This window comes from Onychostruthus taczanowskii, unplaced genomic scaffold (assembly GCF_017590055.1).
Source record: "Onychostruthus taczanowskii isolate IOZ18803 unplaced genomic scaffold, ASM1759005v1 scaffold137, whole genome shotgun sequence".
Classification (NCBI taxonomy): domain Eukaryota; kingdom Metazoa; phylum Chordata; class Aves; order Passeriformes; family Passeridae; genus Onychostruthus; species Onychostruthus taczanowskii.
Window position 1 is genome coordinate 487,768 of NW_024498540.1, and position 18,329 is coordinate 506,096.

Below are 18,329 nucleotides of genomic sequence, written 5' to 3' on the forward strand. Positions count from 1 at the left end.
TTATCACTTTCATGAACATATATATATAAATATAAAATAAGTATACACTCATCCAACAGTCAAAGAATTGGTGATACAATCATTGTATTGGTTTAATCTTCCATACTGACCATAATTTTGAGATTTTAATTTGAAAAATATTACGTTAAATTTTGGCAAAAATGTCACATTCAGATGTGACAGAAAACTTGCTTTGTTATATATATTTTTTTAAATAAATCAGTCAGCTATTACACTGATTTATTTTTGAGTGCTGACATGTACTTTAGACACAATCAATCCTCAATCATTCAGATGCTGATTTACAAAATGCAAGGTTTTCTGGTATAATTACTTTAGGAGGGTGTAGCTTAACTAATCATTTTAATGGAACTAAACAGAAATGTTGATATCACAAGTTCTTTCACTGAAATACTGAATTTGTAAGTAAAATAAGTATAGTCCATTGGAAGTAAGACGTTATATCAGCAAACATTTAAGTACTTGTGTTATAAATAAAAGAATTGTGTTTCAATGAGTTCATCTCACTTAGCATGTGGTTTCAAACTTTGATCAGCTACTTTAGCTAAAACAGTCACAGAACAAATTCTTGAACACTGTAGGTTATTTACATGTAGTGGCTAAAATGTTTGGGTTTTTTTTTAAATTCTCCATAATACTAACACATATTGTTGATAATTTGAGGAAAGAATTATTATCTCTGCCTCTTGCATTGAAATGAACAGTATGTGACATATTTGATCTGCTCTATCTGATATCTGTTTAACATCTGTTTGAAAATCTGGTTGTAAATGAAATGTTAATTCCAAACAGTAACCAACAGAAGTCATTTATGGAGAGAGCATAGGGAGGAGTTCAGATTACTGTGGTGAACTAATTATGCTTCTGTGTTCAAGAGACTGACTGTTTAAATTTATTTAGCCTTAGCAATTTTTGCAGGGGATGAAAAATCATGTGGTTGTGGAAATGCTACGATGCTGCTATATATGGGGGTTTAAACAGATTGATTTACCAAACTGGGAAATTTAAGAACGTGATATAATTTGATGGCTGATTTTTGGAAAAAGCTTGTCTATTCCACTTGGGAGAAGAGTTCTGAAGAGGAACCTCTTTATTTTCTTGTTTTATTTTTTTTAATTCATGTGTATTTTCCTGTCAATAAATCCTGCTAGATACTGCAATTTAGCTCACTCTAATATAATTAAAAGAAATTAGCTTAAAACCAAAATGACTCCTGAGTAACAGTGTCCTTGCCCAAGTTAAAAAAAAAAAAAAAATCAGCTTTATTGTCACTGAGCTGTTAACTCACATATTTTTTTAATACCAGAGTTTGGATAAGATTTTAGATTTGTTAAGTATTACAAAAAGCATGAAATCCATAAGTCAAATTGCTCTAAAAATAAAACCTGCATTTAAAAGCAATTTGCAAAATATAATTATTGAGGATGTATTTTTTGTTGGACAGAATAATTTATTTTCAATTTTTTTTTCCTCAGCTGTCTACTTTGTGCTGCAATGCTATTTGAGATGTAGTAATTTAGAACTGAACATGTTATGCTTATTTTCCAGATAAAAATATATCAGTTGCTTTACCTGGTAAGATTCTTTTTAGTGCTTATACATACTTACATATACCAATAGGTATAAAACATTGTGTGTATTTAAAAAAAAAAAATATATATATATATACACCTGTGTGTATATATATATATATATATGTATGTATGTATGTATGTATATAAGTACCTTATTTCAGGTAGTAAAAAGGAAAAAAAATTAAGTGTTTGTATAAATATTGCCTAATTTGTGTTGTCTCCATCATAAGTAGTTCTGTATTATAAACTACATTTAATGTCATATAGTGCTTCTTACATCACAGCATGGTAAAGACTGTCTTTAGCCCTCACTTTTGAAAACAAAGCAATAATTGAAAAACTTGAGAAATAATGAAAAGCAGATTATAGGTGATATAAAAATCTGGAGTATTTAAAAAAAAAAAAAAAAGTAGTTAAAAATGTGTCAGTTAAGGTAGGAGGTGTTTTCCTAAATGTATACATTCACCTTTGACTTTGGAAGATGTACTAGCAATTACCAAAATAAATTGTTTCACTTGTAAGCAGTGTTTTAATATTGCTGTACAAATTAGAAGGTAAGTCTACACTTTCTGAATGGAGAATCTCAAGATAGATAAAATAGGGAAAATAGTATAAGGTGAAAGAGTGTGGACCAGTAGCTCACCCACACTCTGAGAAAAAGAGATAAAAAAAATGGGGTTACGTTAATACTCTGGCAATGTAACATGGGACAGACATTTAATTAAGACACAGGTCTATTATCAGTACAATTACTTTCTGTGATTTATATCTTTCTCCGCTACAAGCATAAAGATGCCAGAGCTGACATGGGTGTAGAAAGTGAAATCACCTGAAGGTTAACTGCCTTTAAAAAGCATTCTACCTATTGTTTCATAAACACTAGATCACCTTTTCCAAGCTGGCAGATGTGTCCACAACAGGATTTTTTTGGAACCCAAAACTGCAATTTCTTAATTCTGGTAAAGAGGAAGAAATGCCATATTAACTAAGTGAGAGGCAAATCTTCCATTCACTACCTATCAAATTGCTGAACTTATTACAGTTTACTGCTGTTTCAGTCAGAAGGCTCTAGCCCTTTTGTTCATTGTGCAGTAAATAGCAGAGCACAATTTTTCACATTAAATATCTTCATTTCAAACCATTTGAAACAACAAAATACTATGTAAGACCCTTGGTTCTCCTGTGCATTTTCTTTAGCATGAAGCCGGATATTCTCCTTCTTTTTCAAGACGTGATTCAGAACACATCTTAAATCTTTATGTATTATGTTCAACCTGCAAGTCCTGTTTTATGGATTTAGACACTGTGATATGCTTTTCGCTACAGGGCTCTTAGGCACAGTTTACTGCTGTTCTGTGCACAATAAATATATAAATAATTTACTTGCTCTAGTCTGTATAAATGATTTGTTTGCTTAATGTGTTGGAAATAATTTGACGTATTATAGTTGCTGTTGTTGTTGCCACAACATTACTACAAATAAGCAAGATCTATATCTTGTTCAGTCTTCTGGAAACAATTTTTGAACTCTTTATTTTAATGTTATTTTTACAAGTTTTCTGCTAATAAATACACAGTTGTGTTATGCCTCGAGAAACAAAGACTTGAGAACAAAGTATTTTTTAAATAATCAGTCTCATTCTTATTAAATGAGTATTTTTATTCATACTCTCGGTAACACAAAGCATATAGAAATTAATCCATGCAAAAGGTGTCAAAAATTATTGCAACCCCCCCATATGACCTCAGAACTGTATAACACAATTTTTACACAATCTCTCCCTTGTCATCTTCATGCATTCCAGTCAGAAAATCTAAAATAAATCAGGAAATGTTGCCAGTCTTGCTTCCTATGAGAAACATGACAGAATTTTTTTTTCTGGCCAAAAGCCCAAATGTCATTTTTACATTAAACATATGGAGACATGGAGATTTCTCTCGTGATTATGAGCACTGTATTAACCTCAGTAAGACCAGAGAGCAACTTTGGTGTGTACAACAGTTATTTCAGATTAAAATACCTTCCAAGTCTACTAGCAACTGGACTATATATAATCTAAAATTCACTTGGCATTCATTTTCTTTAACCCCTTGCAAGATGGCTTTTACCTGTTTGCTTTCTCCCTTTCAGTGTGCATCTCTTGGTCTTACTATGCATTATTTCAACTCTATTCCAAGTTAGAATTATTCACTTCTGCATGGATTTTCTGTATAAACATAAACAGAACAAGGGAAAAAGAAACATTTTCATGTCTTCATATCCCATGTCACTGTGGTGTTGCCTTTCTTCTCTGCAGGAATCTTGAAATCAGAGAGGCAAATGCCTTTCACAATCAGTGTGAACAGATCTTCTCACACCAAAAAGAAAGACACGTTTGGAGACCTGTGTTTAAACTTTCTATCTCTTTACCACTTGTCAAAAAGTGGTTTCTCATTTGACAATCAAGCAAGCATTATTTTTATCCAACTATTTTTTTCAAGAAGGTGACTGTTAGTGACATTCTGGAATGCTTTCGGACTTTATTTTGGTCTTGTAGTCAGGAACCCCTCTTTCACTGCAAAATCTCTGGAACAATTTTTTTCCTATTTTTAAAATCACAAGTGTACCAAATAGACACTTGGTTCAAACTTTTGATTTTCCATGGTGTTTGGAAAGAAGAAAAAGATTTTTAAAAAGTTACTGCATTTTTTAAGAATCAGAAAGCAATTTGTTCATCTCTGATATGACTGCTTTTTAATTTTAAAGATGTCAAAAAGAAACTCTTATTCTGAACCTGTTGCTGAAGTATACGTTTTTGAATTTATTCTCTTACTTTGTTTGCATATCTTTTCCTATGAAGATAAGAAATATTAAAAATATTTAACATCATCAGCTGTTTACTTGGTGGAAAAACAGCTTATGACTCATTACACTACACAAATTTGCACAACTTACCAGATGAATGCAATTCATATATTTGAAGGGAGCCCCAAAGTTCATAGAACTATGCAGCCATTCAGCTTTAAGTTCACATGCAGCAAGTCCCACAATGAGCTATTACTATTTCTAGCCTAGCTAAAGTATTAATGACTGACATGCAAATGCTTGTCTGTGGATATGTGTGTGTGAATTATTCTGTCAGGAAGAGGAAAAGTAAGAAAGGGACAATTGAAGCTCTGGAATTTTAAAACCTTTTTTGGCCAATAGTTAAACCTATTTTTATAAGGCATGATATAAATGCTTCGCATTGAGAAAAAATACAAAGTATATTCAGAGTGCCCAGACAAAAAGTTAATTCATGGATAATCTACTCCCTACTTAAAATCTATTATCAAAACAAAAGAGGGGTAGCATGTTGCAAGTCCATTTTCTATTTGTTACATCCTCCATGACACAAAATTTTTCATCAGAATTTCTTTTATGGTTCCTGATTCACAAAGTTCAACATTGCAGAAATAAGAAAAGTCACATTTATATTATTTCCATGTACAAGCAGGGTTTTTTTTCAAAGAACAAATACTCATGCTTTTTTCTTTTTTGCTTTCCTAACAGAACCTTAAGCTCAGACATAATTCCTTACTACCTGTTCTAGAAGAATATGTTTGACACTTGCCTGTAATAAATTATAACCAAACCTGTGGCCTTACTTTTTCATTGCCATATTATGTGGGCCTTAGAACATCAGCTTTTCTTCTGCTACATCATCTTTCAGTTTCTCTGGATTTTTTGACAGTAAATAGGTTGGATTTGCAATATGATGCCTGTTTGTTAGATGTATTTTAGAAAGCTTTTATCTAATCTTCAAATGTCAATAAACACTGAGAACAAACCATATGAGTAGAGAAACAGGAAGCCTGAGTAAATTTTCTTCCACTCCACAGCAGCAGACAGCTCTCTGTCTCAGAGAGTTAAGTGCGGGTAAGAGCACTAGAGGAATAAGTGCAAGATGGCTTTAAAACAAAGGCAAAATGGACTGGGAGACAGTATGGCCAGAGGAATGCATCACCCCAAGTGGGACACAGTCTGTGTCTTGGGCTGTTGAATATCAGGAACAACCCTACTTTTTTGCTCTACCCACCCTCCTTCTCTCACACTACATGTGTTTTGATTTTTTTTTCTACATGAAGAGCACCATGATGAGTAGCAGAAAGGGAGAGAGGCAGAATAGAGGCATAAGGAGTTACTGCCGAGTACAGCAAGCAGAAGAGGGCACTGGTTAGTGCTGTCTCAGGGATGAGCTAGCACTCTAAGCACTCACTCTCCTGAATGATGCTGAGCTGCCCTCTGCCTTGCCACTACCCTTCTCAAACTACTTCAAGACAGAATAGTTTTTCATGAAAAACTTATTGTGTGGATTTTTAAGCATTTGGAGCATTTAACATCTTTAAACAAAATTACCTCAATCATAAAAGAACTAGTGTTCTTCTATGATAAACTAAACTAGCCATGACTAATTCACCTAATTTTCACATAATATCATCCTACTTTTCATTATAAAATAAGAACAGCCACACAGGGATAGAATAAATGTTCATGTTGCTCAGTGTCATGTGGAGTACTGTCCTTCGAGTAGAGATAAAAAAGTGCCTGAGAAGGTAAAAAAAGAGAGTAATAATAAAAGGATAGTGACCATCCTCCATCTCCTTAGTACTCCAAACTCCAGCTATTTTCAGCCCAGGGAACTTTCTGAGCAGAACATGGTTCTGTATATGTCACCACTTCTAGAGATTTCTCTTCCATTTACTTGACCTGTCTCTGCTTGAATTCTAATGGGTCATGAACTGGTGTCAGCTTGTGTATTAAAAATAGAATTTGGCCTATTATTTTCTTCTGGGTGCACACACACTGCAGCAGCATTATACAGGCATTTTGCCTCCCAGCAGAACTCAAAGTGAAAAGGCTCTTCCTTTCAAGTATGTTGCACTGGGAGTTTGAAATTCATAAAATGATAAAATTTAAGACCATGGCCTCTTGAAATGATGAGAAATCTGCACCCGCTTTGTAGACTTAGGTTAATGTATGTAAGGGAACTCTTTCTGTGGACTTTTAAACAGAAGCATGAACAGTACAGACAGTTGCAAAGGTATACCCTGATTGGCTATGGTTAGAAAATATCTACTGTTTCTTTCTTATTCAGTCAAAAATTCCTAAGTATGAATCTATGTATTAAGATTCATTCTAAAAAACGGAATCTTCATTAGAGACAAACATAAAAATATTGTCTTATTTCTTATGGTTCCTACTTAAGATTCACTACTGGACAGAATATTGAAGCAAATGTACATGAAAATATTATCATTGCTGATATTGTTTAGATTATATTCATTTAGAGGCTGTTAGAAGTAAGCAAGTTAAGATGACCTCCAGATAGCTCTTTAAACTTGAATTGTTCTGTAATTCTGTATGTCTAAGTAGAAAAATACCCCAGCCAACAAAGAAACAACAAAAAATAAAACCAGACAACTTACCAACCACAACCTTCCAACTAAACCCCAAACCAAATCAATTTATAAAGTGGTCTAAAATTGCTGATAACTGCTAAGACACTATCTTGTATTCTAAATTGCCAGATTTCACTCAGGCAAGCTTGTCTTGATATTAACTTGTGAAATTGAATATGAAGATATTCTAGAAGAAAAGGTTTGTTTTGTAGCCCTTATTACTCTGCTCAAAAAAAAAAAAACAAAACCCACTGAATAGTTGTAGTTTAAGCAGGACACAAAGTGATGAACTGAATTAATCAAGCATTCAAAAGTCGAGTGAGTAAGCAGAAGGACACTGTTTTAAACAATATTTCATGTTGAATTTCTTGGAAGACCGGTGTGTGCAGATGTCAATGGAACTTCTAATATACAATGTAAATTTCCAGCTTAGGGACTACTGATTTTTAGACTACAGAGTTATTTAGTTTCTTGTCCAGAGAAGAGAAATTATTTGAAATTTTGAATTTTTTGTTTCACAGAAAAGCCACAACCAAATTTCAAAAAGACAGAATAGTGAATGGATATAAAATGCAAAACAGTGATAGATAGGTTTATCAACCATATTTACAGACTTATTTGCAAACTTCTCCTGGTTTGTGAAAACAAACTCAGTGTAACATTCAGCAACTAGCTGTGATGAATACTGCAGTTATTCAGCATCACCTTTAATTATAATGTCTGGTTTGTTAGAAGACAAATTCTGTTGGTCCTTCAAATTGGCTGAGCATTTTATAAAGAATGTTGTGTGAAGAATCAATAGAAGTGCATGCTAACACGTAGAAAATTACCTGCAGTATACATTTTTGGTATTGCAAACTTCTAAGTATTTTGTGAACACTATTAGTTATCCAAATATTATTTGTTGGAATGAAACTGACCCAGATTTAGTATGTGCCACTGCTCTCCGAGTTAAACCCTTTCTTTGAAGGATTGTATGCAATTTAACTGGTGCATAAACTTCATGTTTACTATTAATAAAGGTGTAAATTGCATGTGGAGTAAATACTGTTCTTAACACTGTTACCTCATTCAATTGCCAGCTGAATTAATTATCTTGTTCTTCCTTTTCAGTTATTAACTTACTATTTTTCTACCACTGCTTCTGATAAAATGTTTTCCTATCTAATAGCCACAAATTTTTTATCTTTAATGGAAAATGGTTTGTTTAAAAGCCCTTCTTTGACAGGAAATTTTTTATCAGCTTTAGTTTACCTCAAAACCTCAACTTCATTTTGTGGGGTTAATTCTTTTCAATTGACCAGGTTACTACTCTATATCTCTAAGAGTCCTTAACAGTTTTGCTCCTTTCATTAGGTATTTACCTCAGGAGCAATAGGAATTTGGTTTTTACTTTTTAAATAGAGGGAAAAAAAGCTATTTATGGAACGGTTCAAAAAGAATTTGTTGATATAACTTCCTTGCCATGAATGAATATGTCTTCAGGGCTCTCTTCCCTTAGACCACTTTTCTGTATATGTGTAAGTTAAAAAAATCACTCAAGGAATTTTACGTGGTGTTTACTTATGTTAAAATGTGTGCAATAAATAAATGATATGTATTTTTATAATGGTAATCATGAAAAAATATATTTCAGAAAACACTGGAGGAAATCTCATACCTAATTATATTATGTAAGTTTATTTTCTCCTCTATTTTCCTTTTTCTCCTTATTTTTTCCATAATATTTGCAAAGAATGATGTGCTGAATACTGTGAAATATTGTAAAAGGGAAGAACAACCCACCAAATTAAAAAAAAAATAAAAAAGAGAAAACATTTCTGAGTGTTTTTCAAAACATGTTTTAAAATGTGAAAACTTTAAGTGTAATGAATCATTCTGAAACTAGGCGTTCTGTAAATAAAGCTGGTATTTTCCTTTTTTTTTCTATTTAAGTGTGATAAGTAAATAACCTCTGCATGTTCTATTTACCTTGTCTGTCATTTTGATCCCAGATTGTAATTCTCTTTTTAAATTTATACTATACACACTCCAAGCAATGTTTTTTGCAATTACATTTGTTGAATTTTGGTAGAGATTTTACATTACTTTTTACTAGTTATTTGTATTCACAAAACAGTTTCTCCTACAGAAGTCAATCTTTAGCTTAGAGCAGCCAAGTTCTTGCAACTTATTATGTAACTTTTTTGTGACAGTGAGTGAACTATAGCTATCAGAGATGGCACATACTGTCATATTTCTCTTTACGGATATCCTAGCACAAAAAATATACATATAAGTTACAAAAAACTATGTGAAAGCTACTACTGAATAAGGCTTAAAACAAATTCTTTTAAAATAAAACTTAATGAAACAACTAAAAGTTAAATGAAAGATCTAAGGGAAGTTGTACTATTATTTCTTCAATATGTGATTTTAAGAGAATACTTACTGCAAAATTCAATCATGAAAGCTCATTACATCTTGCACACACTTTGAATAGTAAAGCAGCATGATGTAAACTTGCAGTTTATTCAATGTAGGAAGTCATGGTACTGAGTGCACTGTTAGCCCTCACTCCTCCTGTCCATATCTCTGTGGCTCTCCCCATCTCTGACCACAGCCCAGTTTGGGATCATCAGCAAACTCATTAATCATGCATTCAGTCTCTTCATTCAGATCACTGATAAACAGATTGAACAGGACTGCACTCTGAGAAACTGCAGGAACTGCACTCTGAGAAACATCACTGGTGACCAGTCACCAGCCAGAGGTAACCTCATTCACCACAGCCCTCTGAGTTCTGCCCTTCAGTCCCTTCTTCACCCAGTGCACTGTGCAGCCTCACACACATCTGTCAGCCCTTTCAGAATGCTGGGATGAATCCCATCAGTCCACATGGACTTGTGAACTTTCAGTTGATACAGACAGTCCCTTACAATTTCAGTGTTCTCACATGGAGATCACTGTTCCCACAAATCATGATCCTCCAGCTCAGAACCAGAAAGTCCAAGCTCTGCTTTCATTGCTAAAGACTGCAACAGAAAAAGCATTAAATTCCTTCATTTTTTCTTCATCCCTATTAGATGGCCATCCCCAAAAGGTATTTGTCCAATGCTTACATTCCACCTACTCTTGCTAGTAACATACTTTAAAACGTCAGCTGCTGAGTCAGCAGCTGTTGTGAAATCACTCTCCATGGACAGATGCACCCCTCTTCCCAAGGTTATCTCGAACACTACTGGGAGATAGTCAACCCATCCCTTACTAAGAGGTATGGCTAAAGTCAGTCAAGCTCCACCTAAACATAAAGAAATAGTATAAAAGTGAATTAGGAATGGGGAAGAGTTGGGGAATGCTCCATCCTAACTTCTGGAAAAAGTCAATGGGCTAAACCTGACTTGTGCCCCATAGGAAGATCTATTGGGTAAGAACCACACTCTGTGAACATTGAATGATGATCTCACACTAGATTTTATCAGGGATTAGAGCTTTTCTGCACAGTGCTTTGAATTAGAATATTACTTTAAATATGTTTTTGCAGTCAGATGCTATCACCAGCAGTCTTTGGACCTTAACCTGTCACAATCTTATTAATTAAGAGCATTATTCTGTACACTGTTAATCCAAGTCCTTCAAAAATGCTGGCAGTCTCTGGCAGTGGGTAAAGGTGTGGAGACCCAGGAGGGGGTCTCTCTGTTTGCAGTGTGACCCTGCAGAAGCTGGTCGAGCCACATTCTGATGTGATGAATTCTCAGTGAATCATCCCCACAGTGGGACATTGACCGATTGGCTGGGAAGAAGGGTCTCAGATTTTCTGAGACTCTGACAAACTAATCAAACACTAAGGGTTTGAGTAAATCTACCCTTTTCTTGTGACGGGGCAATCAAAGTAAACTCAACTGAAACCGTTGTCTTTAGGCTTATAGACAAAGCTTTACTGACTTGAAATGAAAGATTATATTCCTCCTTTCCTCAGTACTTCTAGCATTCTGCAAAAATCTCTAGACTATCAACATACCAGCATACAATGTTAAGTCATATCTCAATAGTCCTGACTGAAACCTAGCAGACTCTGCTCATATTTTTGTTACACATCCTGTTCCAAAATTAAAGAGATTATTAATAACAACTCATACTGTTATAGAATGTTTGTAATCAATGAATATATTGTAGTTCAAAATATGTGAGGCTCTCATGTAATAAATCTATTAAGCTCTCTGAGAAATATACTCTTCCACATTTCATAAAAAATCACTTGTCAAAGCTCTTTTCACATTCAGGATGCAGATAACCTGTAAACCAACATAATTCAAATATAATACCTTCAATAAAGGTGATGAGACAACCATAACTGTTTCAAGAAGGTACCATTCTTTCTTGCTTTTTCCCTGTTTTCTGCTACAAATAAGCATTTCTATTAATAAACACTTCCATTAAAATGGAACATTACTATAAAAAGGATAGCAAAGTTTAGATATATTTCTAAATAATTTTTATTAAGATTAACAATGTCAGTATCAAGCCAGAGCACTGATTTTTTTCTGGTAAATATTTGCACAGGGGTCAGCATCTACCACCACAAGTATTAATTTCTTCACAACTGAATTATATACATTTTAATACAAAATTCAAGACATAAAAGGAAGAGCTAGAATTCTAACCTTGAACACATACATAAAATACATTCATTGAACTCATTTGAACTCCAAATTGATTTTTACTAAACATCACTCAAGGCTAAGTGAATTTTAGTTAAAGAGTTAGTGTGGCATCATCTGTCCCTCTAACAAGGATGTCAAAAATAGCCTCTGGTCTTCTTCCAACTGAGCTCTTATCTTTTGCAGAAACCCATCTGCTGTAACATCAATGAAGATGATTTTTTTTCCCCAAGTATTTTTCAAATGCATTGATGCTTATCATAGGCACTGTAATAGGTATGTGTACTAAATTTACTTATTACTTTACATTTGCAAGGTAATGGTAGGCAACAAAAGACTTTTTTTTTTTTTTTAAGGTCCATGTAAATAATTAAAGGAAGATTTGTAAACACAAGCAATTTTAAGTATTTCTTTCTTTGATATCTGAATTCCTTAATAGAGTGACTAACTTCTCTAGTGAAGATTATAAGGGAGGAAAAGGATGCTCCTGGAGATACTGGACCAAATTTAGACCAGCAGTAAAAAAATACAATTTCGTTGGGTATTATGTGCAGTTTCATTACAGCTGAAATTATCCATATCTGTGAAATTTACAGTTTCTAAGTACAACAAGAAAAATCATGCCACTGTCACAACCAGAGGCATTGGACACAAAATGAAACACAGGAGGATCCCTCTGAACATGGAGAAAGAATTTTAATGGTGAGGGTTATAAACATACACAGGTAACAGAGAGATGCTTAGAAGTATTCAAAATCCACCTGGACATACTCCTGGATTGCAATATCTAGATGGCTTTACCTGAAAAGAGGTGGGGTTTGAACAAGATGACCTTGATGATTGTCCAGCCTCAGTCTATTCTGTGAACGAAGTAATGACCTAAGACGTCCACATAAAGTAAGATAGAGTAAAAACCTGACAAAGATTACAGCATACTTGTCTGTTACATTGTTATGCTCAAAGATCAGCAATGTAGGGATTAATTTCACTTTTTTTTCCCTAAGGTTCATGAGTATTTTTTAAATTAAATTGGTTCCTTGGCTATTCAGAATTTTCATCTATAAAATATGAAGACTTTTTGTCTCTCTTACTGGCATGTTGATTAATTCATGCACCTCAAGGTATTTTACAGAAGTAGCTAGAAAGCCACTAAATTTATTAATAATAAAATGAATACAAAGTAGTTGTAGTAAAATTGGGAAAGAAGTTAAAATAAGGGAGATTGAGTGGGAACAGGGATTGTTTTGAAGATTTGGTTGCACAGCTGAAGACTTTTCCAGCACTGTTAATTTAAAGTATAAATATACCTTATTTGCAATTATACACACAACATATATCAAAATAGGTCTGGTAAGAGAAGTTTTATTTCAGGATGAAGTACATGTACATCTAGCCTCAGCGTTGAAAAATAATGAGTCATGCAGTACTCCTGGGGAGGTATCATTTCACCTTCAAGAAAAACCTGACTACCTGTTGCATCTCTCTTTGGATAATACAATGTCTAATTTAACAAGCAATTATTCTATCGACCAGCAAATCTCTAAATTGGATGTCTGATCCATCCTTAGCATCCTTCTTTATACAATTTAGACAAATTCAAAGATACCACCTTGAGAATATTTATAACCCATACTGTGTAATGGAGCCACATGCTTACTTCTGGCTGTTTGATTATTTTCTGACTTAATTTTTAGTTTTTTAACAATTCAAGTTTAGGTCCAAGCAGTAGATATTTTTTAGGAAAATTAAAGGAAAAAAACTCCCTCCTCTCATTATTAAATATATTTTTTTCACATTCAAAGGGAAAAAAACAACATGTACACAATTATTCTTCACGTTTTCTCAACATTAGAAGTTCAATAGATAAAACAGACATTTCAGATCAACATTTGTATCTAGTCCATGGCAATTGTCCATTTGTCATAGAAAATGTAATGCATTTCAATTTAGCTTAGCCTGCCTATCACTGAGGGAAACTTAAACTAGCATCTGAGGCTATGGGACCCCACAGCCAGAAAAACAGACCCGAGATTAAAAACAAAAGGAAAAAAAAAGCCATTCTGAAGGAAAAACAGTATTACAGGAAAAAACATTTCTCAGATTAAGACAAGAAGTACTTGGGGTGGGATACTTCATTGGGGTGAGGAACAGGTGCATAGGTGCCTGAATGCTTGGAAGCAAAGAGAATCTGTGATGCAGCGGGTGCCAAGTACTACTTAGGCTATTGCTACTAAGAAAATTAATGGTTCTGGCAAGCAACTAAGCAATGCTGTTTGTAAAATGGGGGTGATTACTTCAGCATTTGTTGCTATCAAAATAGTAAAAGTCAATCTAAGAATAATCCATCTGCATTTACCTGTGGAACATATATCTTATTCCATCCCACCGCTAATAACCATCAATTGATTGTTGGAGAGATCCAGCTAAAAAGGTTAAAGGGAGGTGAATTTTCCTTCATAAATAGCAGTAAAATTTTGATAATTTCTCTGCATATTTTTAAAAAGAGCACCTATTATTTTGATTTTATGAATTATTAAAAAATACATAAAATCCTGTTCTATGCTTCAAATTAAACAACTCAGGAAGTATATCTATCAAAAAAAGGGTAAGAAATAAGCTGAGTAGAAGCTTGGCTCTCAATATATTGAATACAAAAGTGATTAAAACAAAGTGAACTTAATTTTATACTTAATTAAATACAGCAGGACCAGACTGCCAGGGACAGAAATGCAGTATCTGAATAATTTGACTTTTTTTCCTATTGCTCTGCAAATTTTCTAGATACTGCAGCCTATTCTATCCAGTTAAACCTCACACTCTGAGGAAACACTTGTCTTCACTTCCAGTGCCCAGTCAACTGTTTTACAATGGAAAAAGACCATCTGGAATAATGGATTACTCCAGCTGCATAAGTATCAATGAGCCATTTGCTTTATGTTCATACACCTAGATTTCCTTTTATGACATCAGTAAGGAATGGGTTTTATATCATTGAAATTGCAACCATATACAGGAACATAGTAAAACTCCTGAACTATGGATAAGGGAATCATAGTGATGAATTTGAATACTTCCATGCATGTAAACTCAAAGCTCTCAAACTAAAGATACACAAAATCCCTACAGAATACTCCTATAATATTTTTAATAACTCAAGAGATTGAATGGTAGAAGGCTTTACCTCCCCAAATAGTGGCTGCTATGTAACACAGTGGGAAAAAAAGCAGAAAATGCAGAAGCCATATAAACAAACTTACAAGTGATGAATTTTATATTGTTAAATAGAATACATAATCTACTGAGGGCAGCCCTAGTAGCTGCTGTTTTTAGTAACTGGCCGTCTTTATTGCTACAGGAAGGCAACACAAAACTTCTGTAGTAACAATGAAAAAAGTGTCATAAAACATGGACTTAAAGACTAACATCTAGTAAGATTATGGAGAGATATTTTGTGAAGAAGATGAGTGGTGCTTTTTCACTAATATATTGTGGACAGGTAAGAACAGTAAATAAAAATCATAAAAGCAATGAAAGCAGAGAATTTTTGTCTTACTTGAAGCTGGGTTTTATTTTCCCTGTGCAACAAAGCTTTCCAAACATTGTTGTAGAGACCAGAATTGTGCTTTTATATTGCTTTTGCTCTAAGTTTAATAGTATATTTTCCACTTCTTTAATAAAAATTCTATGAAGGATAACTCATTAACTGTATTGGCTGTAGCACCCTTTTTCTCAGGTAATCATCAAACCTGTAAAAACCTGCTATCATGCAATTGTATTGCAAAAGGTGGGGTGATGTGAAAGTGTTCAATATTTTTATTTTTTTAGGATTTAGAAGGATGTTTTAAAATATTTTTTAAAAATATTTTGCAAATACTGAGATGTTTGTAAATGTTTTTCAAAAAAGTAGCAATCTTTTGTCATCTTTCAGTTTTTTAGAAAGTACTTAAACAAGTAATTATGAAAACAGCATTTTCTGACACTGACATTAGAGGCTATTTAGTACTCACAAATGGAACATCTGTAACAGTTAGAATTATTACGTGATTGCAAAAGAAAATGAATCATTAACACCAGATAGTGCTTCTTCTGACTTATTTTCAGGTAAAGGCATTTTTCACTTAAAAAAAAAAAAAAAAAAAGTTAAAAGTCAATGATCTATTTTCACAAGATACTTCAAATAGAAATAGTCACAATCACTATATTTCCCTAAATTTTACAATAACATATCTCATGAATTAGAACTGCCTCAGCTTTCTTAAAATGCACTAGCCAGTGTTTCTGTCCCTGTGTGTTTGGCTTCTGTCTGTCTTAATAATGTGTCCTCTTGTCAACTATTTAAATAACTGATCAGATATTCAATTGTTTATGTCGAAGTTACCTGCATATTTTTCTCTACTAGATAATAGATTCCAGTGGTTTGTTGCTGTTGTTGTTCCAGGTTAGGATTCTGTTTTCTTTTCTCTTTGTGTTTTTTCTTTTGACATCAGGTTATTTTATCTGATCTTTAGTAATTCTTTTTTTTTTTTTTCATTTCCCCTGTTACACTCCTCATTATTTATAAAGCTGCCTGCAATATCTGCCTCTTTAAAAACCTGTCATTCATTGGATAATGACAAACCATGAAACTTAATGAAGGAATAATAGTATTCTTAACAGTTCTATTTATTGCTCCTATGGTTAGATTTTCACAGGAAATACACTAATCTCTCTATAAAAACTTATGAAAACCAGAACTGGAGTCCTCATTGTGGCCTAGTGATTTCTGAATCCAATTCATCTGGTTGTTGAACCTAACATCAGAATATTGCAAAGTTTTAATTACAAATGGGGAACTTCAGTATTTTTTCTCATATTGCCAGAGGTATGAATTTGTGTCTGTTCCTGTAGAATTATAGCTTCAGGAGTCATCTACAATTAAGGTACAATTTTATCACTGTGGTGTAATCCCTCCCTTCATACTTTATCTCTCCTGAGTTGTGTTTTGCATGGAATGCTTAGTACAGATAGCCTACTGATTGACTATCAGAATTATTAATAGGAAATAACACACCACTACATTAAGCAGCACTCCATAGCAGTAATTAATAAGTCAGTGTAAATAAATGCAGTAAAGACTCTACCCCACCATGATAACTCTTTTGGACATTGACTACTAATGTCAGAACAGTTACAAGATTCACATGTAGGGTATTAAATTTTTTAAGACATCTGTTTTTTTGGGGTTTTTTTTGTTGATGTTGTTTTAAACAATTGTCTTGCCAATCTTTACAATGTATATTCTCAAAGTAACTTTTTCTGTCTAGCCTGTATAGGTGCTCAGAAGTCGATATTTTAAGAATTTTTCCTCTTATGTAGATGTCAGCTATTTAATATACTCAGATATCTCATTTCTGATATCTCCATTGCTTGAACATATTTTTTCATAGTATTGCATATTCTTTGCCATTTACAAAGAAGATACCAAATTAAGGAATGCTTTCTTCTTTTTTGGTGCCTCCTCTTGAAAATCAGATTCAAAGTGGAACCACCTTCTTACCTTTATATAAGAGTATAGTCTTATCCTCAAAAATGTTTTGAAAAGGAGATTAGTTTGCAAATTGCAACCTGTTGCTTGTACTATGTTATCTGTTTCCCAAAGTCTTCTTTCAATCATGAGATTGCAGTATTATTGACAAAATAAAGACACTCCTTGTAAAAAATTAAAAAAAAAAAAAAATTGAGTCTTCTAGGTTAGAATGACTATTGAAATCTCAGAAAGGAGGACAGTAAATGATCTACAGCTATTAGCTACCTCATCCTGAAAATTACCTGTCCTCATCTTACTTTTCTTGGAGATTCTTCTGTCCTCAAAATCTTAAACACAGCAACACCAATGGAGTTATCTGTCAAGTTGAAGTCCCTCCTAAGGACAAAGACAATTGTGTGACTTTTTGCCAGACAATTTTAGACTTCATGATCTGCCTGTTCATCCTAGTCAGGTGGTCTGTAACAGACAGGACACCCATCCTGCTGACCTTGCCCTTGATCTTTATCCACAACCACTCAACCTTGTCATCACTATCTCTGATTCCAATATGATCAAAACACTCCCTAACATACAGGACCACCCCATCACCTCTCTTGCTGCACCTATCTCTTCCAAAGAGCTTATAACCATCCATCCATTGCAGCACTCTAGTTGTGAGAGCCATTCATCACATTTCTGTATTAGCAACTTCTATGGCAATTTCCTGATGAACCATGGCTTCCAGTTCCTCCTGTTTGTTACCCATGCTGTATGCACTGGTGTACATGCATTTCAGCTGGGCTGCCAATTTCAGCTCCAACACTGGTATGAACCCCCCTCAGCTCTTCTCCAGTGGGCCTCACTGTATTACTTCTCCCCTTAAAACCAAATTTAAAGCCCTGTCAATCAGCCCTGCCCTCTGTCGGAGCAAGGTGGACCACATCCATTGTCAGCTTTTGTTGGTGCTGATTCACCATGGTCAAAAAAGCAAATTTCCACATATAGCACCATCATCTAAGCCATATATTAATCAGTCCAAATTATCTTTGCTTTCAATATTCACCCTGGTACAGAAGGAATTGAGGAGAACACCACCTGTGGGTGGACTCCTGTGACCAGATCTCCCAGTGCCCTAAACTTTGATGAACTTCAGTTCATTTTATGGAT